The 24,671-nt window shown below is 34.0% G+C and overlaps 1 protein-coding gene across 1 annotated transcript in view; it reads right to left on the bottom strand.

Moving 5' to 3' along the window:
• The window catches only part of MBD5 (methyl-CpG binding domain protein 5), a 439,511-nt gene extending 416,388 nt beyond the window's left edge, over positions 1-23,123 (bottom strand). Inside the window, exon 1 of the mRNA XM_036254977.1 lies at positions 22,501-23,123. The gene's annotated coding sequence lies outside the window, so the exon portion shown is untranslated. The remainder of the gene's footprint in view (positions 1-22,500) is intronic.
• Positions 23,124-24,671: the final 1,548 nt, after the last annotated feature.

Below are 24,671 nucleotides of genomic sequence, written 5' to 3'. Positions count from 1 at the left end.
TTGGCCAGAAACCTGGGCATGTGCCTTGATTAGGAATCGAATGAGCGACCTCCTGGTGTAGGGGTTTGAAGCTCAACCACTGAGCCATGCTGTCTGGGCTGCACTGTGTACTTTTAAAGTATTGCAAAGTGCAGGGTGAAGAACATCATCATCTATATAATACATTTGGGAATCAACTATGAATCACATTGAAGATCTTAATGTCTGTTCTTTATGACCAATAAATCTGAACCAGTTTTACACTACTGCTTATTTCATTGCCCAGAAAACAAGAAAAACAAATCAAAACAATAAAATAAATGACAAAAATAAAGCAACAACAACTCAATAAGATATTTTAGAATTTAATATTTTTTTAAAGTATGAGATAATTTTTGGATATTCTCTTCATGCTACTACTAATACCTGGAATCTTAGATTCAAGGAGAGAAACCTAAATAATGACAGTACTGCAAATACATGTGACTAAATTACAAACCCTACAATACACTGGCCATAAATTTTAAGTATACTGAATTTAAAATTGGAAAAGTGGGTCCCACTAGTACAGTATGGAATTCTAAGAATTATAATCCTTCTACTATGTAAGCAACAAGGTCTTCACACTGTTCACATCCCATGAACACAATGTCTTTAAATATAGAAATCAGTAATAAAAAGTTATTCTTATAGAATTATAAGGCAAAAACAACAATAAAAAAAAAAACACCACTTTTAAAGAACTCATAAGTGGCTGAAGAAACCACAATAGAAATCAGAAAATATACAAAAACAATAACAAAAACATTATATATCAAAACTTGTGGGATACAGAGAAAGCAATACTTAGTGGATATTTAATAGCTTTAAATGCTTACATTAAAAAAAATTAAAAGCATCTAAAGTTTAAAAACTCAGCAGAATATATAATAAATGTAGAAAAAATTATTAGTGCTAATGAGTTTAGCAAGATCAATATACAAAAAGTAGTTGTATTTCTAAATAGGAATAAACCAAAGAGGAAATCGTTTTTTAAGTTCCATTTATAAGCTTCAAAAGAAATAAAATACTGAGGAATAATTAAAGAAGTTCAGCAGGACTGGGTACACTATAAAATATAAAACACTGCTTAAAACATTGAAGATCTATTTAAAGGGATAGACAGCCCATGTTCATGGGTTGCAAAGTTAACATTAAGATAGCAATAATCCCCAAACTGATCTTCAGATTCAATGCAATCTCTGTAAAAATTCTTACAGCCTTTTTTTTTTTTTTGCAGTAATTGAGAAGCTGATTTCAAAAATCATATGGAAATATAAAGGATCCTGAATAGTCAAAATAATCTTAGACCAAAAAAAAAGATGGGGACCCACACTGAGAGATCACCTCAGACATGTTAAAATGGCTATCGTCAATAAATCAAGTAACAAATGCTGGCAAGAATGTGGAGAAAAGGGAACCCTCATACACTCAGGGTGGGATTTTAAATTAGTGTAGCCACTATAAAAAGAAGTATGGAGATTCCTCAAAAAATTAAAAATGGAGCTGCCACATGATCTCACTTGCCACATGATTTCTAGCTTCTAGAGAGCTAAGGTGCTATTCAATTTGGGGGTACAAAGCAATGGGCTGCTGAGAGCCCGTGAATACATCACTGTCCCATCAAGCCACAGTGTAGTCAGTCAATCTATCACATTTGTTACCAGAAACATTACCAAGATTGTGTATATATATTAAGACACAATTTTATAATCCATTCTAGAATTAAGGAGCAAAAGTCTTCAAAATTTCTGGATTGCTATATACAAAGAATCCTAACATACTTAATAGCAAGAAGGTAACAGAGAAAGAAATGACATTTCTTCTTTTCATTTGTTAGTAGATAGAGGATATTTCTCCCTCTATCTCTTAGTCTATCTGCTTTTTATCCTGGAATGATTAGTCTCCAGGCTACTTAGAAAGTGACAACCCAAGTTGTTCTTTTATTCACCAATCAGAGCACTACAGCATCAGATATTGACTCTGCCAAATAATGTATGACCTTGAGCAAGTTACAAAAGTGGACACATAATGTAAATCTGTAGAAAAGAAAAACAGGAATATAATAGGCAAGTTAATATCTTTCTCATGTGTTCTTTATGAGTAGAGAGAGGAATTGACATTGTTTTAAAAAATATTTTTAACATAAAGACTTTGGATATTATATTTTAAAGTCATCTTCAAAGTTAGTAAAGCTTAGTAGTTACGAGGTCTAGTACTGATGACAACCCTATCTTAAACATTATTAGTCAGGTGACCTTGGTTGGGTTAGTTTGCCTAAGTATGTTTTCCCATCTATAAAATGGGAATAACAATTGTATTTACTTTGAAGATGACTGTGTATATTAAATGATACAATGCACATAAAGTATATATTTATTACATACCAGTTAGTATGCTAATCAAAAAGTTAGCTGCCATTATAACCATAATAGTCCAATTAAAACAATATGTGTGTGTATGAGCGCGCGTGCACACGCACGCACACATGTACATATGTATACTCTTGAGGGGCACATGAGGAGGAAGTTAAAGAGAACCAAGAAATTAAATTCAATGCACTAAAAAATAAAAAGTAGCATATTTCTGTAGGAAATTTTAATTTTTAGTCAGAAATAAAGCATAGCAAGAAAATTACAAACTAAATTTTAATCTTTGTAGAATTTTTTTAACTGTTATTTTTATGCAACTCTGGATGACTGCAAGATACATGAAAACATTTTATAGGGTACTTTCATGTATTTTCTAAAAATAAGAACCTTAGGAATAACAGATTTTATATAATAATATTTACTGAATTTTCACTTATCTGCTTTAAGAAATACACAGATGAATATTATTAGGTCCTTTTATTTTACCAATGACTAAGAAATATAACAATAGCACTAGTACTTTACCCCACACAAAAATGGTATTTCTGACTAACCTTTTAATTATTTTTCCTCTGAGTAATAAAGATTATTTTCCTGAGCAATATATATCATTTTACCTGGTCTCCCTTAAAACCCAACAATATATCTGATGAGAAAGTTGACTAAAATATATGGTATAATTCTTGCTTAGGGGATTTTTTTCCTTATGTTTAAACAAGAAGTCCTAAGAGTACTGAACTATTAACCTACCTTACAGTACCATGGTGCAAAAGTGTTTATTCTAAATAGTTCAGCCACATGGGCATACTAGCTATTAATTCAGAGTCTATAATTTGAAATGAGATAAAGGCATGCCCTATTAGTCTCAAGGTTAACCCTGAATTTATCTATGAAGGAAATCAGCAAAAAGAAATTAAGATCATTACAAAATTTGGAAGGAACTGTTTGGTCAGATTTTTACATTCTATTTGCAAGCAGTCTTTAAACTGTTTTAGCAGCACTCATTGACATACCATCACTTACTATGTGAATTATAAATAAGGCTGATTCATTCAGATATAGAGATTACTCTTCTTGGAGACAATTCATACCACCCTTGAAGTAAGCTGTATATATTTTAAAACAATTCTGTAAGTCATGCCTTTCCTAAATTCACACTGAATCCAATCTCAATTATTCTGAGTTGGCAGTACTTTCAACTAGGTATCACTGGAAATCCCAGTCTGATGTCTATTAAACATCTGAGTAACTGCAGATACATTTTTAGAGCAAATAAGTGTATTTTACTAAGACTAGAAATATGTGAAATTTGTCCTAATTTGTACTTCATATGTACCCACAGACCTAGGATCTAAAATGTTTATTTCTTATAACTTATTTTAACTAAAATGGTGCTTAACACTGCAAAAATAACTGCATTTATTTATTTATTTATTTCCTTTATTGACTTTCGAGAGAGAGGAAATAAGAGGGAGTGAGGGAGATAAACATCGATGAGAGAGAACATTGATTGACTGCCTCCTACATGACCCCTGGGGATCTGGCCCACAACCTGGGCATGAGTCCTGACTGGGAATCAAACCTGTGACCTCTTGGTGCATGGGTCGACGCTCAACCACTGAGCCACACCATCCAGACAAGAGTCCAATGGTTTTATCAGGTTCTTAATAGAAGCCAAGACCCAAAAAATTGTAAATTCAAAGTCACATTGCTTTCAGAAATACTGAAGCCTCAGTAAAAAAATTCCAGACCAGCAATAGGATTCCCATGACTTGTAGGATTTCTTTGGCACGTCCAGTTTCCTTTTCCTTTTTTAGCTTTAGAGACAGTCACCTTGCAATTTTTATAAAACTACCAAATGCTAGATACAGATTTTCACCTTGCCAGTGTGGCTCAGTGGTGGAATGTTGACTCGTACAAGAAGTGGTTGCTGGTTCCAATCCTGATCAGGGCACATGCCCAGGTTGTAGGCCAAATCCCCAGTTGGGGGCATGCAGGAGGTGGTCAGTCAGTGTTCTCGCTCATCGATTCCTGATCAGGGCACATGCCCAGACTGTGGCCCTGATCCCCAATGGGGGGCATGCAGGAGTCCGCCAGTCGATGCTCTCTCTCATTAATGTTTCTATGTCTCCCTACTTTGCCCTTACTCTCTCTAAAATCAATAAAGAAAAAAAAACAACAAACTCCTTACTTCATAAATTGTTTTCACAGACTCTATAAACTAATTTCAAAGATAATAAAATTAATGAATATATACTAGTAACTCAATGTAATATATTCAGAACTTAGATGCAAATGGACTTTACATGTACAAAATATTTTTCCATTAGTTTACAATTAAAATTTCAGAAATGCTTTATTTACCTTCATTTCTGATTACTATGCAAGCAGCACTGAGTTTTCTTGTCTCTTTTAACCCAGGGTAGGAGGTGATTTTAAAACCACTTAAGTACATCAGAAGAGCTTTCCATTTAAAGGAATTCCTCAGTAAAACCTTTCACCATTTACTTTACACCCTTTGTATGTTCAATTTTTCATGTAACAAATTTCTTAAAATTTGGCACAATAGTAAAGTGAAAACAGTGTGTGTTCCTAAGATATAAAACCCTAAATATGTGCGGGGGGGGGGGGGGAGGCACACACAACAACTAATGGTTTAAAACATACTATTTGAACTACTTATAATATATAAGTATGAAGTGAGATCTTAAAAATAAGTTTCTTATAAATTAAACTATGTTCATATTATGTCTGGAAGAAAGATAAAGTATCACTGTTTCTGAGATGACATATCTAAGGTTGTAAAGCAGAATAGGCATTTTTAACTCTTAGCTTTATTTTTGTCTGTATTCTGTTGCACCATCTTTCTCCTTTGCCATATGCATTGTAGGTGGAATGTTTCCTGTTGTCTAGCTTTGCAGACCCAACTTTCAAACAGTTTATTTACTTATGTGCTTTGCTGTCCCTAAGTAAAACTAAGTTACTATGATGTATATCTAGTTTTACTATTTAATAGCCTTTAAAAAAATAAAAATTCAAACCTAAAGGAATTTAAACAATAACACTGAATGTCAAATACAAAAATTATAATGGAAACAAACATGAAATCATGTAACTTACTTACAGATTCGTATATCTATCTGTTAGTTCAGTCAAAACCTCATGTGTGATTGGAATACCCTTTATAAATTTACAGTGGCCTTTTCTTATCAGATATGTTTAGGATTAGTCTATAGCAACAGGATTTCATACGCAGGTTAGATCAAAATGATCCCAGGAAAAATTGTGTCTTTAATCTCCACCATCCTGTTTTTCTTTCTTTCCAACAACAAGTACACTGCAGCTTAGTAAAGTCAAGATAATTAAAGAAAACAACTTTCTTCACTGAGAAAAAAAAAGATAACACTGAAAAGTTATGGTAGATAAGAGCTTCAGAAAACCATGGCACCTACATACATGACTTTCAGTGGCACAGTTACCTTTAAATTTTTTTTATACAGCCCTGGCCGGTTTGGCTCAGTGGTTAGGGCATCGGCCTAGGGACCAAAGAGTCGTGGGTTTGATTCCAGTCAAGGACATATACCTCAGTTGAAGTTTGGTCCCTGGCCCTAGGGGAGGGGTTGTGCAGGAGGCAGACAATCAATATGTCTCCCTCATGTCAACGTTTCTCTCTCTCCCTCCCTCCTTCCCACTCTATCTGAAGATAAATGGAAAAATATCCTTGGGTGAGAATTTAAAATAAATAAATAAATAAATAAATAAAAGTTTTTGTGCAAATATGAATTTAGCAAAACCCTGAAAAAACTAATTAGTAAATGTTAAAGGAGAACCAGGAGGAATTTAAAGAAATTCAAATAAAACAAACATGAAGAAATAAGTTTCCAAAGTACAATTTTCATATTATATTAACTACATTAAAGTCCAAAGTGGCTGGTCCAACTTTGTAGGCACCTTGCTTGCTTTCTTCTTCCAGCTTCCTGCTTTACTCAAGTGGCAAATATAAGTAGAATAGGAGGCAGGGGTCCTGGGTCCTAGATATACCACTTGCTATATGTCCTTGAATAACATTTTACCTTTTCAGGGTCTCTAGTCACTCACTAATAAAACTGAGAGGTTGAAAATTACATGCCTTTACTATTATCACCTGGAAATATCTCACATACTACTCAACTTATATCTCCATTCTCCAAGTACCTGAAAGAACTACTTATTCTTTGTAATGTCTATCACTCTTTAAACTCCATGGTCCCTGCCCATCATAATTACTTGCTGAATATGTAGCACATAGCAAGTAGTTAATAATATTTGTAGAACACATAACTGAATGAATAAATATTTATACTTCTTTATACTACTATAAAAAACTTGAGATTGCATCTAGAGTCCTAGGACTCTTTTTTACCGAAATGAGTACATAATATAAATACATACATAAAATGTATGTTTTTTTCCTCTTTGAGAAAAATTCCTGCTTATGAAAATATTAGTACTCCCCTGAATCAGGATTTGATGTCCCTTAGCAGCTGATCCACAACAGTTTCACTTAAAGAGAATAATCATTTTCACAATTTAAACTATGACTTTAAAAGGACTATTTAAACATAACTTGATAGTTTTAGCAAAAATTTAAAGTGGTTTACTCACATCAGGATTTACAAAATAATTTGAGTTTTGAACTGGGTTATTAGGTGATTAGGTTCCCTGAGTCTATGCCCCTAGTCAGCAGAATGAATATATTAAGACAACAAAACAAAACAAAGTAAAAAAGAGAGACAGAAAACATTTTATAAAACTTGTTTACAAAACTTAAACATTATTTCACGTGAAAATACCAAGGGCACTGTGTCTTTGAGTCAATTATCTTGCTATTTTAAACACATACAGAATTATCTTTGTTTAGTTCTCTATAATAAAGATGGCATTTACTGGAAAATCCCCATAAATGTTTACAAATTATTACACTGGAATACTAAATTTTAAGTTTTGTTATTTTTAAAACGATATTCATTCAAAGTATTTTACATAATAATCCTACCTCCTGAACAACTACGAACAAATAATTACGAATTGAAATTAACATTCTCCTCCTATTACTTATTTGTTAAGAAACCAATTATTTCTTACAGAAATGGTTCTCTGTGAGTCTTTTAGTCATCATCATTTTTATATTCTGGTTCCCAGCCAAATTGTTCATCTTATTCTTAAATTGATGAATTATAGACACTAAGCAATATTTGAAACAAACAAAAATAAATAAATATGTATTTTAAATCTTTCTCTAATATGTCTTTATAAAAATATAGGTACTGTTCTTATAATCTCAGTGCTTTTCAAAAGTTCACTGTACAATTAACAATTATTTTTTCTTTGAAACATGGAATCACTTTTCACTGAAACCAAGAATGATGATTAAGTTTCTAGGGTAGCTCAGAAAAATCACAATGAATCCACATTATATAGTACTAGAGTACTGATAACATAAAAAAAATGGGGAAGGAGTTTTTGATTTAGTTCATGAAATGTGTAGGGAAGTCAATTGATAAATAAAGAAACATACTCTCAATTGATAAATAAAGAAACATACTCAACCCTCAAAGGTCTTAGGGGTTGACCAATACTTAACCTTGATTAGTCTAATCATATTTAAGACAATTTTTTCATACAATCTTTTAGTGAGTCAACCTTAACTAACAGGACACGTCCAAAGGATATAGCCAATGAAAGTTTTGAAGAACAAAATAATATACCTTTAACATTTATTGTCCCAACCAGTAAAATTTGTTGCTTGAATGCTTAATAAGGAGTAGAGATAGCGTGGCTCAACAAACTGACACATGCGGTATTTCTAATTCTAATTTTAGTCTTTCCACTGACTTTTCTACTTTCTGCATGTCACATTCTCTTTATGGGAAATAACAGAAATGATTTTCTCACTATATCTCAACAAACAGTAAGATTAAGAAGTAAAAAATAAGGTAAAGAATTTGGCAAATATAAAATGCTACATAAAAGTCTGAAAAACTTTTCAAGGAACTGTAAATTAAACTAAATTTGGTTTATTCTTCCAAATGAAAAATTACCAAGTTAGGTAGTTGTCAAAATATATTAATCACATTTTTTCTATATTGCAACCATGTAATACATATAATCACTATCACAGTTAACACTTTGATGGCATGTTTAAAGGTGATATATTTATCTTATTAAATAACCCAAGATAAGTACAATTATTATACCCATCTTACTAATGAGAAAATTAAAGCACAGAATGTCACATAGCTAGTAAGTGACAGAGTAGGGATTTAAATCCAGATAGTCTGTGTCGTAGAATTGTACTCTTAATACCTATATAATTTTAAATATAATTTGTCACCCCAATAAATTTAATTAAAAAAAGATTATATATATATATATATATATATATATATATATATATCTCCAGACAGTGCCTACTTAATGTGGGGAAACTAAGAAAAAGAAAGAAAACTTATTTTAAATCTTTCTCTAATATGTCTTTATCAAAATATAGTGTTCATATAATTGGAATTACCAAAGCACTGCTGTAAGCTGTAAGTAGAATATTTACATTAACAAATAAGTATGACCATTTATTCAAATTTATCTAATATATGAGTTCCATAACAGTTATAGGTGCCCATTTTATTAGCAATGTGTAGGCAAGCAAAACAATGAAGTAAATCTGGTTCTCATGTGCAGATTTCAGGGAAGTTTTAAAATAGATTTAAGAGTAATAGGTAATTTTTTTAAAAAAGAAAAATTAAAAATTTAGTGCATATATAATTTCACAGAGATTCTGAAAGGCGGTTATTGCTAATAAGAGAAGCAAAGAAAGAAAAGGAAACAAAGTTTAAGTGGATGCCCACAACATGCTATAACTTCATATGTATTCTATCATTTAATAGCCATAATTCTGTGAGAAATACATCACTATACTACTTTTACAAATAAATTAAATCTCAGAACCTCAATATCTCACCAAAGATTATATGCTATAGTTTTCAGTATATGGAGCCAGTGTTCAAACACTGGAATGTCTCTAAAGTTCTAAAGATTGTTCCTTATTAATAAAAAGAATATAATGGTTATCACTGATCATCTGTGAATACTGTTAGGAAAGCACAGAAATATACTATTAAATTCAATATTTAATTTTAAGGATTCATTTAATAACTTTCCTTTCCCAAAGCTTTAGGGCTGTAACAACAAAAAATCCTCACACTTTTACATTCTTAACAGAAGTTTTTGCATAGATGCTTATAAGCAGCCCAGTAATATGAAGAAAAACTTCTTGAGGTATGTCCCTCAAAATGTTTCTTCTGGTTAAGAGGTTTTAAAAATGCTTAGCACAGTGAGTGGCACAAAGTAAGCACTCAATAAATGTTAGTAATTATTACTGCTATAAAAAATGTTTTCCAGTATTCTTTAATCACAATCATATTTTCTAAGATTTATTGGATAAAGGAACCTTATGGGGGATGGGTGTCATATCTGTTAACCTATCACGGAACTAGGTAATCATAGGAATACACTTTCACAGAAAGACAAGGAAGAAGCTATAAAGCAGAAGGAACACAACAATCCATGAATAATTCCCAACTGAATCTTCATTTCTATTTACAAGGTACAGTGACCCCTTAAAGTTATTAGCTAAACTTAGTAAACTGTCTTTTCAGACACTAATAAGCTTCCCAAACACTTATGGTCTATGAATCATCAGTGGTCTGCAAGACACTGCATGAAAAAATAAATCGATACTACTGACACGGTCTCATTTAGAATGTTTTATAAATAAGTAAAAAAGCAAGTGGGTGAAAAAGTAATCACTAAACTCAATTCTGTAGTTTTAAATTTTAGACATTAATCTGCTTTAACAGCATGGTCTACCATACCTAAGTATGCCAGAAAGTTAAGTTCAAGGCCAGGTGATTTATATATATATTGACAGAATTCATCCAACAATAATGTGATGCACCCTGTCTATCCAATGCATCTATTTTATCTCTTCCTTACAATTTAACAAATCTTTGTGATATTTTGGTCTTAATAAAATTAAAGTGACTTAATATATTTTTGATAATGTTCTTAATATTTGGCACATTTTTAAACACTTCAGTTATTAATTAGGCTGTTTATTACTCAATACAAACAGAAACTGGTGTTTAAAGAGGTTTAAAACTTAAAGATCACCATGAAATAAAGATATTTTATTGACAATGTTATGTTAAATGGAAAATAAGAATTAAAAATCAAATTTCTGCTTGGCAGGTGTGGCTCAGTGGTTGAGTGTCATCCAATGCACCAAGAGGTCACTGGTTCGATTCCTGGTCAGGGCACATGCCCAGGTTTGGGCTAACTCCCCAGTGGGGGGCATGCAGGACGCTGCCAATCAGTGTTCTCTCTCATAGATGTTTCTGTATCTCTCTCCCTTTCCCTTCCTCTCTCTCTCTCAGATAAAAAAAAGGAACAATAAATAAGTAAATAAATAAATAAACAAATAAATACATTTCTTCAATTTTTGTCTTGTGAGATAGATACATCAGTATTTTCAAGATTAACATCAAGGTCTGAAATAGTTAATGTAACTTAGTAATTTATAATTACTTCTAACTGTATGAATTACTTTAAAAATAGCCAAAGTTGGCATTGTATCGCTATCATTTTGCAATTCTACTTTTGTTAAAAGAATATTTAAAATTTTTGTATTCCAGTAACACTGACACAAATATGCCCTAGATTCAGAAAATTCAATTTGTATATGTGATGTCTTCTACCTTCCCTATCTTCTTTTAATCCAGATATCACTCTTTCATATCCAGGTGGCAGGTGAGGGTATTCACAAGTTGTCCAATGTGACATGTCCCTTACAATCATTTACTATGATCTCCAATGCCAGCCTAGTACACTTGCAGGCTTTTTCTTTTTCTTCATTATTCACAACATAATCAGTCACACCTAGAATATTCTCCTAAATATACACGACATCAGTTTTCATCCCTTTTCTAACCTCTACCTGGCTATGTTTAGGGCACAATGTTATGTTCACTACTTTCTATTGTTATCAGTGTTAAAGGGATTTTATGAGACCTGATCACTATAACAACAATTCTATGAGAAAAAGCTTTATGTATTTTATACTGAAATAAAAATGAGCTCTTGTAACATTTATAAGTAGTAGAAAGCTTTTGTGTTGATCATAAAGAACATTAGTCTAACTTTAAATATTAACCCTAAGGATAAAGACAACCAACATCCTGCAGTTTGACTCCTATAACCCTATCACCTTTTATCATGTAACTGTAGTTTTTAATGTCTGTCACTTTGACCTTAATTTAGTGTTAGATAATATGCTCTCTCCCAACTCAGGACCTTTTGTACACTGTTTCCTCCTTCCAAAATACTGTTTTCTCCCTCTTGATCAAGTTAACTGTAATTCATTAAGGTATTTTGGCCAACCAAGCAGCCTCAGGAGAAAAAAAAAAAAAAAGCCACCCTTGATTCCAGTAATGGGTAAAATTATCCTTCTAGAAGGCCTCATATTAAATACCATGGTACCTCTCTACAGTAATCGAAACAGTTCCAACTTTGCATTTATTTATATGGTTATTTGATTAATACCCTTCTCTATCTCTAGGGTATAGTTCAGAAGTTCAACAAGACCCACATCTATTTTTAATCACTATTCCAGAGAGCACATAATAGGTATCAACATATGTTTTTTGAAAAATGACATGGGCAAATCACTAAAGAGAGAGAAACCAAACACTGAGTCAATGAACCCTACATAGTTTTTTTTTTTTAAATCACTATGATTTTTTGGATAAAAACAAAATACATAGAGCCATTTGACTGAACTCTTTAAATATACTATTTTTCAGGAAAAACAGTTCAATTCGTAATGGTAGGGGAAGATGGGGCGATAATTTACATGAGGAGACCAGTTGGAAATAAATTAGATGCAATTAAAACATAAATTATCCCAGCAGGTGTGGCTCAGTGGTTGAGCATGGATCAGTGCACCAAGAGGTTGCTGGTTTGACTCCCAGTCAGGGCACATACCCAGGTTGTGGACCCGATCCCCAGAGGAGGGTATGCAGGAGGTGGCCAATGAATGTTCTCTCTCATCGAGGTTTCTCTCTCTCCCTCTCCCTTCTTCTCTCTCTAAAATCAATAAAGGGGAAAAAAAATTTTAAACGTAAATTAAATGGAGAAAACATAAGCTATTATATCTTTTTGTGATTTTTAAAATTTATTTATATATAATATTTATAGTTTTCATTATATACTATTTACTACTGATCCTAGGGACCAACCTGAATATGAATTTTAATTATAAAAGAAAATAACAACCTCGGTATGTTTGGATAAAATTTTGCTGTTTTAACTATAATGTTTCATTGCCAACTCATATTCAGCATACACTCGCATTAGATTCCAACAGATTTTCCAGTCATAATTGCAAAGAGTTATTCACTAATTTTTTATGCAAGTGTTTTTTTTTTTTCCTATTTCTTTTCTGATCTGCATTCTGGAAAATAAACTTTTAAAAACATAAAGTCTAGGTATATTATTTCTAACCACTTTCCCAATTACCAGGCTATGCTGAATTTTAATCCTAGCCTTTAAAGTAGTAAACATAAATTTGCTCATCCCCTTATCCCATTGGAAGCTTTGTCTTTACTTGAATTACTCTCATCTGTGCCAACATGGATCTCTACTCAACCTAAACTCAGATTAACTCATGTCCTCCCAGGAAGCCCATTATGATTAACCTTACAGAATTCTAACTACTTCTTTACTCAGTTTGATGTTATTTTACAAAGTGTTTTTCAAGTACATGTTCCAGTCACCCCCTTTTTTTTTTTTTTTTAAAGAAACTTAATCTTAAAACCTGTTTTATTTTTGTCCTCTATTCAAACCAGTAACTGGATATAGAAAACATTACAAAAATGGTAGGTAACTATGCCATCTGCATTACGAATGAGGGTACAATAATTTGGATCAATGAATAACATAATAAAAGCCCATCTTAGCCCCATATGGTATATCTTATCTCACACTGAAACTGACTTATCATCTACCACTTTATGACTGACATTCTACAACACCGGTTCTCTAGCCTACACTTTCCCAGGATAGTGAGAAATGTGTTTTATAGTAAGAAGCAAAATATTTAAAAATCGGAATAGATTATATCCACTGTTCCTCCTCAGCTGACTAGGCTTTCACCCTGTTGGTTAAGAAGATTATTAGATCAGTCTAACAATCTTCATTCTGTATCAAGCTATGATGATTGTTAGCCAATACTCGATTCTCTTCAAGTTATGCAAGGGATATATTTATATGATTAGGGGATAGCACTGCAATTTTCCTGGGTCATTCTATTTCTTATTTCTTTATTACATAAGTATATTTTCCATTATAAAATTACTACATGATATAATTCTATTGTTAAAAATAAATCCAAGTACTGCTAAAGTATACAAAACAAATTATTCAACCTTCTAGCATCTCACATACATACTTTCTATAAACCAAGGATATAATTTGGTACGTATTTTCCAGGCCTTTTCATACTATATTCACATAAATATAAGGTACATATGTCATATAAGTTCTTATTTAGTAAATATGTGCATATAGCATAAAATATGTATTATATGCAAATATATTTAAATACATTTATGAATCTGTATGTATGTATAAATGAGACCATACTTTGCATATTATTTTGTGACTTGTTTTCAACTTAGCTTGTCAGATATCTTTCCATGTTTTCAGCCTGCAAATTAAATTTTGCATAGTTGTTGTCAATTCCTATCTTCAAATACTATAGGTAGTATGTCTTAATTTTCTATCTTATAACAGTCCAAAGTAAAAAGACACTGTCTTTCAGTGCCCAGGAAAATGAGTAATATAAATTTTTCTTAATTAATAATATTTCTTAATTAAAATGAAATGTTTTAGCAAGCATTTATTCAATTTAATATTTTTCATCTTTCCTAAATTGTTAAACCCACCTATAAATTCATATTCTAATATAAAATACATGTATATACATAAAGAACACATACATTTACTAAATCAAGGTCTAAAATTAATAAAAGCTAAACTTATTTTTATAAAAATAAAATATAATATAGCAAATTTGCCTAATTAGAAAATTTAAACAAATACACACTATTCATTTTCTGACTCACTGAGGTATATTGTGCAAAAACCGAGAAGCTGATGAAAAAAGTGCATTTAAAGAATAGCTTAAAAAAACATTTAAAACAGTTTACCAACATATTTAGAATATAGAAGCTACAAGCAGTAGTAGTAGGAGACAGAAAAGCAACATAAGATTAAATTAAAATCTGTATTACGTAGGTCTAAGTCTCCTCTCATATAAGAACATTGGAGTAATGTGACTATTACTTTTGTTTTCTAATAGGCAACATACTACTGTGCTCTTCAAACTGGAAACAGAAGTCACTTCAGTTGGATAGCAAACTAACATCTACTATAGAATTTACCAATCTTAAAAAAAAAACTAAACTGGAACCATTTAAATAAGATATGCAATAATATAAGCTGTCAGGTTCTATTATCAAAAGAAATTATTCTAGTAGAACATAAGCTTTATTTTTGGACTTCCATAAAATAATTAAATGTCAATACCTCCTAAATGGGGGGAAAAAAAAGTATTCATAAAAAATGGCATGATATGGAAAGCCTATGGATACACAAAATCATTGCCATCATTACTGGTGATATTGTAGCTAGTCTGAGCTTTCTGATATCTAGTGAACACTGTAGCTTTAATTGAAGTTTGAATGTTATAAACAGTTAGATATCTGGCTCTGGCCAGCATTCTAATACCATCAGCAGAACAGAGATGGGAAGCATAAACAAACCTTTTAACTAGATTACAGTCTCTAAAATGGCCAAGAAATCCTTCAGCACATACTCCTGTGTGACAAATGCGGAAGGAAAATGATTTTGGAATAATGGTAAAAAATAGGCTCTAAATTTCTGTCATTACTGGAACATGTATTTGACTTTCTAAATATTTTCATATTGCTTAAAATGCATTAGTGTAAAACTTTACATTTAACTTTCCAAGTTAAAAAAAATCAGTTTTTTTTCTTACATAGCAGCTGCTTTTTAGATCAGTATATCCCAAGGAAGCTATTTAAAAATCAATACTTTCTTTTGTTGAATGTAGAATACTTCCCTCCCCCAGCACCAGTAAGTATATGTATATACAACCTAGATTATTATTTTTAGGTACTAGTAACATTAAGAATGTATGGATTAAGTTAATTAATGGTCCACAGATTAAGTCAACTTCTGGACTTAAGCTGTATATAGAAAACAAAACTTTAAACACAAAATTAAATCTAAATATAACACAGTACTTGGTCAATCTTAAGAAATAATCTATGTCTACTTCTGACTTCTAAGGTATAGACATTAAATCTAAAAAAGAAATGGCAGCACAAGAATGTAAGTTGTAAGACTAGCACCATGCAGAAATTTTTCCTCTCATTGATGAAGTCTTGGTTCGTTGAACAAGAACTTAGTGAAATATGGATGTACAAAGATTTTTCACCATCGTGAGGTTGGTAACTAATTTATATAACTCATTTTAAATCTTTAAAACAATACATCCTAATAAATTACTGAATGACAAAGAAATTAATTACAAGTTCTTTAAGAAAGGTTATATAGGTCAGCTAAAATAAGGACTCAAATCAGAATTAGTCACATCCAACTCTGAATGAAGTATATGCTTTTCAACGGGTATGATATCATTAGTGATTTTCTTTTCTATTACATCCAGCTACACTAGAAGATATACCTTAATATATGTTAAGCCGGGCTCTTACCTTGTCTGAAGACTTATACTGAGTCTTTCTAATTTCTGAAATTTTACATAACATAGAAATACCTCAAACAGAAATGCTGATGAGTTAGAATCTTTACTTTTAACTGAATTGCTTTTATATTACCTAAAGAAATTATTTGGGACCACGGACCTATTCTATATCATCAATTATTCAGACTGTTCTTAAAAGCAAGGAACCACATTTGTTATAAACTTTCTTTTCTGAAGTATAGTAGATGACATAGAATAGTTCTTTAGCATTTAAAAATATTTCCAAACTCTATGGGTCCTAATGCATTGGCCTTACACACTTACAGGATAACAGAATCAATGTAAGCATATAAGATAAATGTGTATTTATTTAGGATGGATATGAAACTTTCTTGATTAACAAAACAGAATTTTTAAAAAATATTCTTTTCTCCTAAAAGCAAAGGATGTAAAAATCAACTCTGGTTGGCTGGGTCAAAAAGTATTTTAATTCAGTAGCTGCTTTAAAGAACTCCATAATAATAATAATAATAATAATAATAATAATAATAATTCCATAATAATAAAGAACTCCTTAAGAATCCAACACGCTGTATACTCTAATACTAAAAATATTTCAGACTTTAAGTAGTATTAAAGGAGAGCACATTACACTTAATCCTATTAAGTTTATTCATTATAAAAATATTACAAGATAGAGGGTCCAGAAGGAACTTGTATATACACCAAAGCACTAGGCAATATAAACTCCCCTTTGTTTAGAGGTTTTCCACTATCAAAAGAGGTATATAAAAATTTTTACAGTAAATATTCATTGGGTCACAAAATGTTGGAAACTCTAAACTTCATGTAGGAAAATGTTAAACGTAATTCCATGAAAGATAAAGTTTAGTATGTACAAGGTCTAAGTGTCACTTTTGCCATACAAAGAGAAGACTAACTACATATATTTTATTTCAAGCTGCACACTGGTCTGCATCTAAGTTCCTTACAAAGGACTGGGGTTTTTGTTTTTCTGTCCTTGAAAACTTTTAGAAATTTTTCATCACTCGATCAATAAGCTACTGGGGCCATGATTTTGCTAATGTTTTCCAGAGTACTTAGTGACTGATAAAAACTCTTTATTGTGACTTTGTTTTGAATTAGAAATTGTCCTGAATTTACTGGGATGGGGGTATTTTGCTGCTATAATAATAAAATGGGGAATGCTGTTTTGTCAGTAGAAGGTTTCTTCATTTGTTAACATGGTAACAATGTTACAAAGTTCACCAGGACCACTGTAAGGACTGACTGAAATTGCTATGTTTATCACAATGCTGGGCATTTATAAATGGTAACTATGACTATTACTAAAATAGAAAATTAAGAATGAATGTGAAAGAGATCAGAATTGACTCTCAGAAGTCTATTTACCTTCATAAGATACTGTATCAGCAGGGGACCTCCTCCTTCTTTTAAATTGTGAATCAGTATTATTCTAAAAGGTATACTTAAGAGGGCAAAGGAAATCCAGGAAATCTCTTTCTCTCTAATATACTTTTAAATTACATATGAAAGCCATGACAGGAACCAAGACAGTATTCTTTGTTTTTGAAACATCCATCAGCTAAGAAACTTCCAACTCATTTTATTCAAGTTACAGAAACAATATCACATAATAAAGATTAAAAATTGCAACTGCTTTAGAACAAGAACTGGGAAGTGTCATGAGGATCTTGGAGGAGTATATCTAGTACCCATTAAAAATTCCGAAACTCCTAAATAGTGTATACTATAATTACTCTATGATAAATCATACTGTCAGCTTAAACTATGAAAGAAAATAACTAAGTGCTCAAAATGATAACGTATAATGTCTTCCAATTAACCATGAAAGACAGATACCTGTTATATGAGATATAAAAAGAAAAAAGTATGTTTTGAGAAAAAAAAAGTTTCTCAAAGTTTGGTTTTCTTTCTTTTTTTGTAATTGTTTAGTAAGAGATACTTCAAGGGAACAGTGCTGGTCATCTTAAAAAGAAAAGTATATAACAATAAAGTACTAGCAATGATAGCCACATAAACTATTCCATGGTCTAAAATTAGTGAATTATATACAGAATAGAAATCTTCAGAATACAATATTAAGTGGAAAATTTTACTTAATATTTTTCTATTTTAATAAAATACAGCAATATCCTTAAACATGCATTTTTCCACCTAACAGTATCCATTTAGTTAATATAAAATTTATTTAGGTAGAAACATCCAAATAAAGATATGACCAATACACTTCTAGAATACAATTATGATATCTCTTCATATTAACTGTAGGGACCATCCTTATTTTTCAGATGCCTAGCACAGTGCCTGACAGACAGTAGATACTCAAGCGATGTTTAATGAATAATAGCTAAGTACAATCTGTTTTGCACATACATTCAAAATCCAGACAAGTTTGCAAAGGTACATAAGTTGGACATAGGTTTTCTGGCTGACTTCATTGGGTCCCACTGATGACTAGGAGTAAATCTTCATGTCCATAGAAAACTGGAAAGTTGATAATTGTCTGGGTAAGGACCAAAAAAACAGAGTCAGGGAAACATGTCACCTAAGTAACAGTTGCTTTATAGAGCTGGTAAAAGCCACCTAATCATTCCGACAACCTACTGTACCAGTCACTCAGCAAAAAATGAAATTTAAGTGAATCCTAAACATTTGGAATTTTTTGATCATCCCTTATTAAAATAAATCACTTCTGTCAAATTGCATCCTGTATAAGAATTAGGGGGAATATATTTTTACTTATTATGAATATTATTTTGTTAACAGGACTTAATTTGGCCATTACAAAAAGTGAGTCACAGAAAAGATTAAGAAAATAAAACTCATGGTACTGAAGAAATTGTAGTAAGGAGAAAAATAAAAAGGACGAAAGGGAAGGAATCCCACATATGAGAATAAAGAAATTTAAATATGCCTAACTCTAATATCAATTATGACAAACAAACATTAGGGCCTACTGTGCACCAGACACTGTACTGTAAAGGATATAAATGCTAACAAGTCAAAAATCTTTAGTCTTAAGTAATTCATAGAGCAAGACTCACAAGTAAACATTTATAATACAATATGCATTCTTTTTACACTTATGGGTCCTTAATACAAGCGTAAGAATGATATTTACTGATTAACTGAAAGTGCAGGTGATAGTGAGGGGTGGAGGGGGGGGAATAAGCATTAGGGAAAGCTGAAATAATTCCCCCAATAGTAACAATCCGCCTCTTAAAAAAAAAAAAAAATCAACAAATTATCAATTACAAATGGATAAAACTAGAATATGCCTCCATATAAAACTCTTAAGTGCTATACACAGAATTATTGATTTTAGAGAAGGGGAGAAAAAAGGAAGAGAGAAGGAGAGAAAAAGAAAGAGAGATTGAGAGAAACATCAACGATTTTGTTGTTCTACTTATTCTTGTATTTATTGTTGATTCTTCTATGTGCCCTAACTGAGGATCCAACCCACAACCTTGGTGTACTGCCATGACACTAACCAAATGAGCTACATGAAAATGAGCTAGTGTAGCAGAGTGAATGTCAAGAGACCTTACTTAGTTCTCTGGTCCATGTTCCGCCCACTTATAGGCTTTAGAACCCTAGGCAAGTTCCTCAAGCTCTTGAACTTCAGCAATATGGAAAATGAAAAGTTGGATAAAGTGACCTCCAAGATATCACTTTGCTGAAAATTACAATCCTAAAATATATCTTAATATCTAAAAAATAAGCCATAATAAAAATTAAAGGGTTTCGCCCTGGCCAGTTTGGCTCAGCGGTTAGAGCATCGGCCTGCAGTCCGGAGAGACCCGGTTCGGTTCCCGCTAAGGGCGCGTACTAAGGGCGCGTACTTCCGTTGCAAGTTTGTCCCAGGCCCTGGTTGTCGTGCAGGGTGGCAGCCACTTGATGTGTCCCTTCACGTCGATGTTTCTCTCTCTCTCTCTCCCTCCCACTATATCTGTACAAAAAATGAAAAAATATCCTCGGGTGAGGATAAAAAAAAAAAAAATTAAAGGTTTTCTAAATGTAAATAAATATCCAACCTAGAGGAAGTCTGGAATCTTCAAACCACAAAAGGGAACTCGGGGGGTAGTAGAATAAAGAATGTTTCAAAAAGAAAATAGAAACAAAGTAAATAAAGGTACTAGCTCAAGACTATATTTTTCACTCAGCTGGGCAACTCAATTATCCATACAATTTGCTTTACTTAAAATTGATTTCTTCACTAAGTTCTACAGTACTTTCGCTTATCTGAAGGTTGTTGAAGTATTAAAGGGAGAACAAGAAAACCTAGGTAGACCTGGAATAGTATTGATGTTGGAAGAGAAACTTGAACTTGGCACAGATTTCTGCTTAAGTGCACGATTTACACCTCAAAAACGGGTAAGAAACTGTTCAAATTTATAACAGAAATGAGAAAAATAAGACCATATTGTTTACTGCTACACAGCTTTTTTTCCCCGTGTGTGTAAATGTCTGCTTTTGCACACAGTTGACAATTAAAATTTTACAGAACCAATTTCTACATCTGCAATGCTTTTCTGCCACTAAAATATAAGTGCATTATGTTTTGGCTTTAACATCAAGATAATAAAAAATTAAAAGTATGACCATGTCTTTATAATATTTATGTCAAACATCCTTCTGGATTTTTCTTCAATCCTTTCTAGTTGATCAAATTGCTGTTTTCATATTGCCAGTCAGATCACAAAATTGCTGCTTTACAGAAAAATATTTTCTGCTGACATAAATTATGGGATCAGAGATACCAATGCAGTAACAAAAAAGGGTGTGAGAGAAAAAGAGAGAGAGAATATGAATGTGAGTGTATATGAATGTGTTGCATTCATCTTCAAGAAAAGCATAAAGAAATGTATGTATGAAACAAAAATACCACTCTCCAATGTAAGACCTAATAAAAGGCCTACATCAAAAACATACTTTCTAGCATTTGTGAAATAAAATGCAGCACTGAATTTGAAGCCATTCACTAAGAACATACCATGTAAAAACGGGAGAATAGTGATTTTTATCAAGATTGTTACTCTAAGCCTAAATCACGATTCATCTTTCAATTTATAGCTAACTAGAATGAATATACTAACTACAACTTCATGATTTCTTTGAGTCATGAAAACACATTTTAGAGATCTGCCTCTCTTTACATATAATGAGCAATCTGGTTCAGTACCCCAAGAGATGAAAAACTCGTCTCAATTTACAACAGTAAATAAATAATTCAGTTAAAACCGAAAGTGGTACCAATCCAGCAAACTATTGATGGAGAGGTTTGGCCTTCCATGAAGCCAGAACAACATAAAGTTTTCAATGGGGATTACTTGTTCATACAAGTTACAAAGATTAGAAAAATACCCAGATTAATTATAAAATAGCCAACACTCTCATCTTGAGGGAAATATTAGGAATGTATGTGGGGAGAGACAATACCAGTGGTATTTAAACCTTAAACATTTTAAGCTTTGAACTTTATATGCTGATATGGGAAACAAACATTTAACAAAAAAGGCAATAATACAAGTCAAAACCTAACCAAAGGCCTCTATCAACTAAAAATTTAAAATTTTCTATGCAAGTCAAACAAAACGAAAAAGGAAAATTTAACCCAGAAAGCAAAAACCAAGCAAGTCTGTTCCAACACTGAAGTCAATATGCAAATCACATACAGAACCAAAAAGAGGAAAACACTCAGGTCTACAAATGGGTAAGCAGTTCCAATACAATCCAGATCCCGACATTTTCCCACTGAGAAACAAATGCAGTAGAGCTTTTGCTGAGGAAATAGGAAAATAGCTCTCCAAATGAATTTTTTTAAGTGACATCTAGAAAGTGAGCCTCTTTCTGTCTCTTTCCCTGGCGCCTTATTGGAAGAAGGAGGGGGTTGTTTTTGTATTCTCCCCCACTGGAGCAAGACACAATCAGATGTTAGCTGAAGGAGAGAAACCACTTTTGACAACAGCAAATAAAAACAAAAGTGCCCTTCCTCCTCTGACAGGATGGGCACCCACCTCACACACCCCTCCCCACTCCAACCCCTCCTACACTCGCCCCCCCCCCAGCACCACCCCCTCCTCACCCCGGAGCTACACTGCGTACACGGTTTGGTGCTACTGTTGCCCCGGAGTTAAAGTCAGAGCCAGAGGAAGGCAATAAAGCCCCCACAGACACACTTACCTTTCCTGCCCCCCACTTTTGAGTGCCTTCCCTGGAGCTGTGGAGGATGACACAAAGGGTAATAAAGGGGGGGGGGGGAGTGGAGGAGGAGGAGGAGGCGAAGGAGGAGGAGAGCTGGGGAAGTGGCTGCTCCTGGGTGTAGTGAGATGTCTCCAGCCAGGGCCAGGCAGCAGCAGTAGCAGCAGCAGCAACAGCAGCAGCAGCAACAGCAGCAGCAGCAGCAGAGAAGGGTCTGTGTTGCTAAGAGGTTTTTGGTCTCTTTCTCTCCTCCTCTCACGGCCAAAGAGGAGGAGGGTGGAGGGGGCTCGGGAGGGAGGCTACTGGAGGGGTGAAGGGGTAGGAGTCGTGGATGGGGGTTTTCGAAGAAGAAGAAACTCCTTCTCCTTCTCTCTCAAGCTCAATCCCTCTCTCAGGTCTCAGGGCTGGAGAGGGTGGGGGAAGGAACTCAGCCGCCTTCCCCCCACCCCTCTCAATTCAAGGTTGAAGTGGGGTAAAATTAGTGTCCTGTCCCTTTAAAAATAGAAATAAAAGGTGCCCCCCCTCTGCCACTGCCTCTCTCTTCATCATCAGCTGCTGCTGCTGCTGGGGTCTCTCTGCTTTGGGGGGGAGGGGGGATTCGGGTAGAAGAGACGGGAGGCACTCACTGCGCATGTCCCTCTCTGACGGGAGGCTGGTTGGTTGAAGGCAGGAGGAGGGGGAGGGGAGGAAATGAGAAGGTTTCCCAGAAGGCTTCGAGGCGCTCACGACCCGGAAGACATTGTAGCAGGGGGTAGAGGGGCGGGGGCGAGGAGTAGGAGGAAGTCGCTACTCTTTAACACCCTCAGCCCCCTCCTTCCTCCCAAGAGAAAGTGGAGGAACGGAAGTGGGCGTGGACGGGCGCAAAATGCGGTCACGTGTTGGGGCGGGAGGTGGGCGGGAGGTGGGCGGGGTGGGAGAGGCGACGCGTGCGCGTGGCATGTCGGGAGTAGTGGTGTATAGTTGGCAGCACCTGGTGAAGCTGGTCGCGCTAAGCTGCGAGGCGAGCCTGTTGAACGGTTCCCGCGGTTGCCAGATTCCCCGCTCTGCCCTGGTCAAGGCAGGCTTTTCTGTGAGAGGTAACATGGGGTAGGCTGGTCTCAGGATGAAGGCCAGGGGCGCCAGTGGCGAAAGGCAATCAAAAGGGGGAGGACGGAAGGCTGTGGAGACTGGGAATGTGGGAAGGGGGTAGGCTTGTCTAGGCCAGGCAGGCCAGAAACCAGGCGGGCTCCTTCTGTCTCGTGCTCTCCCTGCCAGCCTGCCTACGAATCCGGGACGAGCGCAGGGAGTCCTAATGAGACTGGGTCTGTGGCGGGTTGGCGACTGCCCTCAGTGGTGGTGAGGTCCTGGTGTCGAGAGAAACGGGATCTGGAGCCGCTGCAGATGACTGGTGACTGCTTCATAAGCTCAGAGCAGAGACCTGTCCAGAAAAAGACAAGTTCCATGTGTGAATTTTGACAACTTCTAGGACTAGACACGATGTTGTGTTACTTCGCTACCCTCCCTGCAGTTCCGGAGTGACTTTGGGGATGGAGCAAGCTGGGAAGTCTTGGTGGCATTTCCCTCCGTGTCTGGCTTTGTTGCTACAACAACGCCTGTGCCTTTTCTCAGAAAGGGCAAGGGGGTTGTGTAGTCCTTGATAATTGAGTGTTATGTTGATAGAGAAGGGATATATCAACATTGTCTCTTTCAGTGGTGTAGATGAGAGATTTTTAAATGGGTATTTTAAGTTTATTTGGTTATTAGCCTCGGATTTATATCCTTTGGTTTCTCAATTAAATGCTACCTGTTTACGCTGGCAATAATGTTTCCCTCATAAGGTCAGAATTATTTCAAAATATTTAAGAAAGGAGTCATGAATTTACATTAGTAAAGCTTTTAAAAAGTAAAATAGCACTCTTTCTTTTTTACATTCTCTTCATACAGTTTAACTAAAACCATTTCAGTCTTTCAGTTATCATCTTTTGTAAAGGTGAATACTTGGAAGGATTATCACCCATGTATGGTTTCTGTGAAGACCAAGAATCTAAAATTTCCCTTATTTATTTTTGTTGTTATTACCTAATTCTGTAATGGGCCCTTTGGTAAGCTATCAATTAAAAGTACTATTTTTTTTTCATTTTGTTTTAGCATTGGGCCCTATTTATGCATCATGT

This window comes from Molossus molossus, unplaced genomic scaffold (assembly GCF_014108415.1).
Source record: "Molossus molossus isolate mMolMol1 unplaced genomic scaffold, mMolMol1.p scaffold_m16_p_11, whole genome shotgun sequence".
In the NCBI taxonomy this organism is placed as follows: domain Eukaryota; kingdom Metazoa; phylum Chordata; class Mammalia; order Chiroptera; family Molossidae; genus Molossus; species Molossus molossus.
The sequence above is the reverse complement of the archived record's forward strand: the minus strand, read 5'-3'. Positions and strand labels throughout refer to the sequence as shown.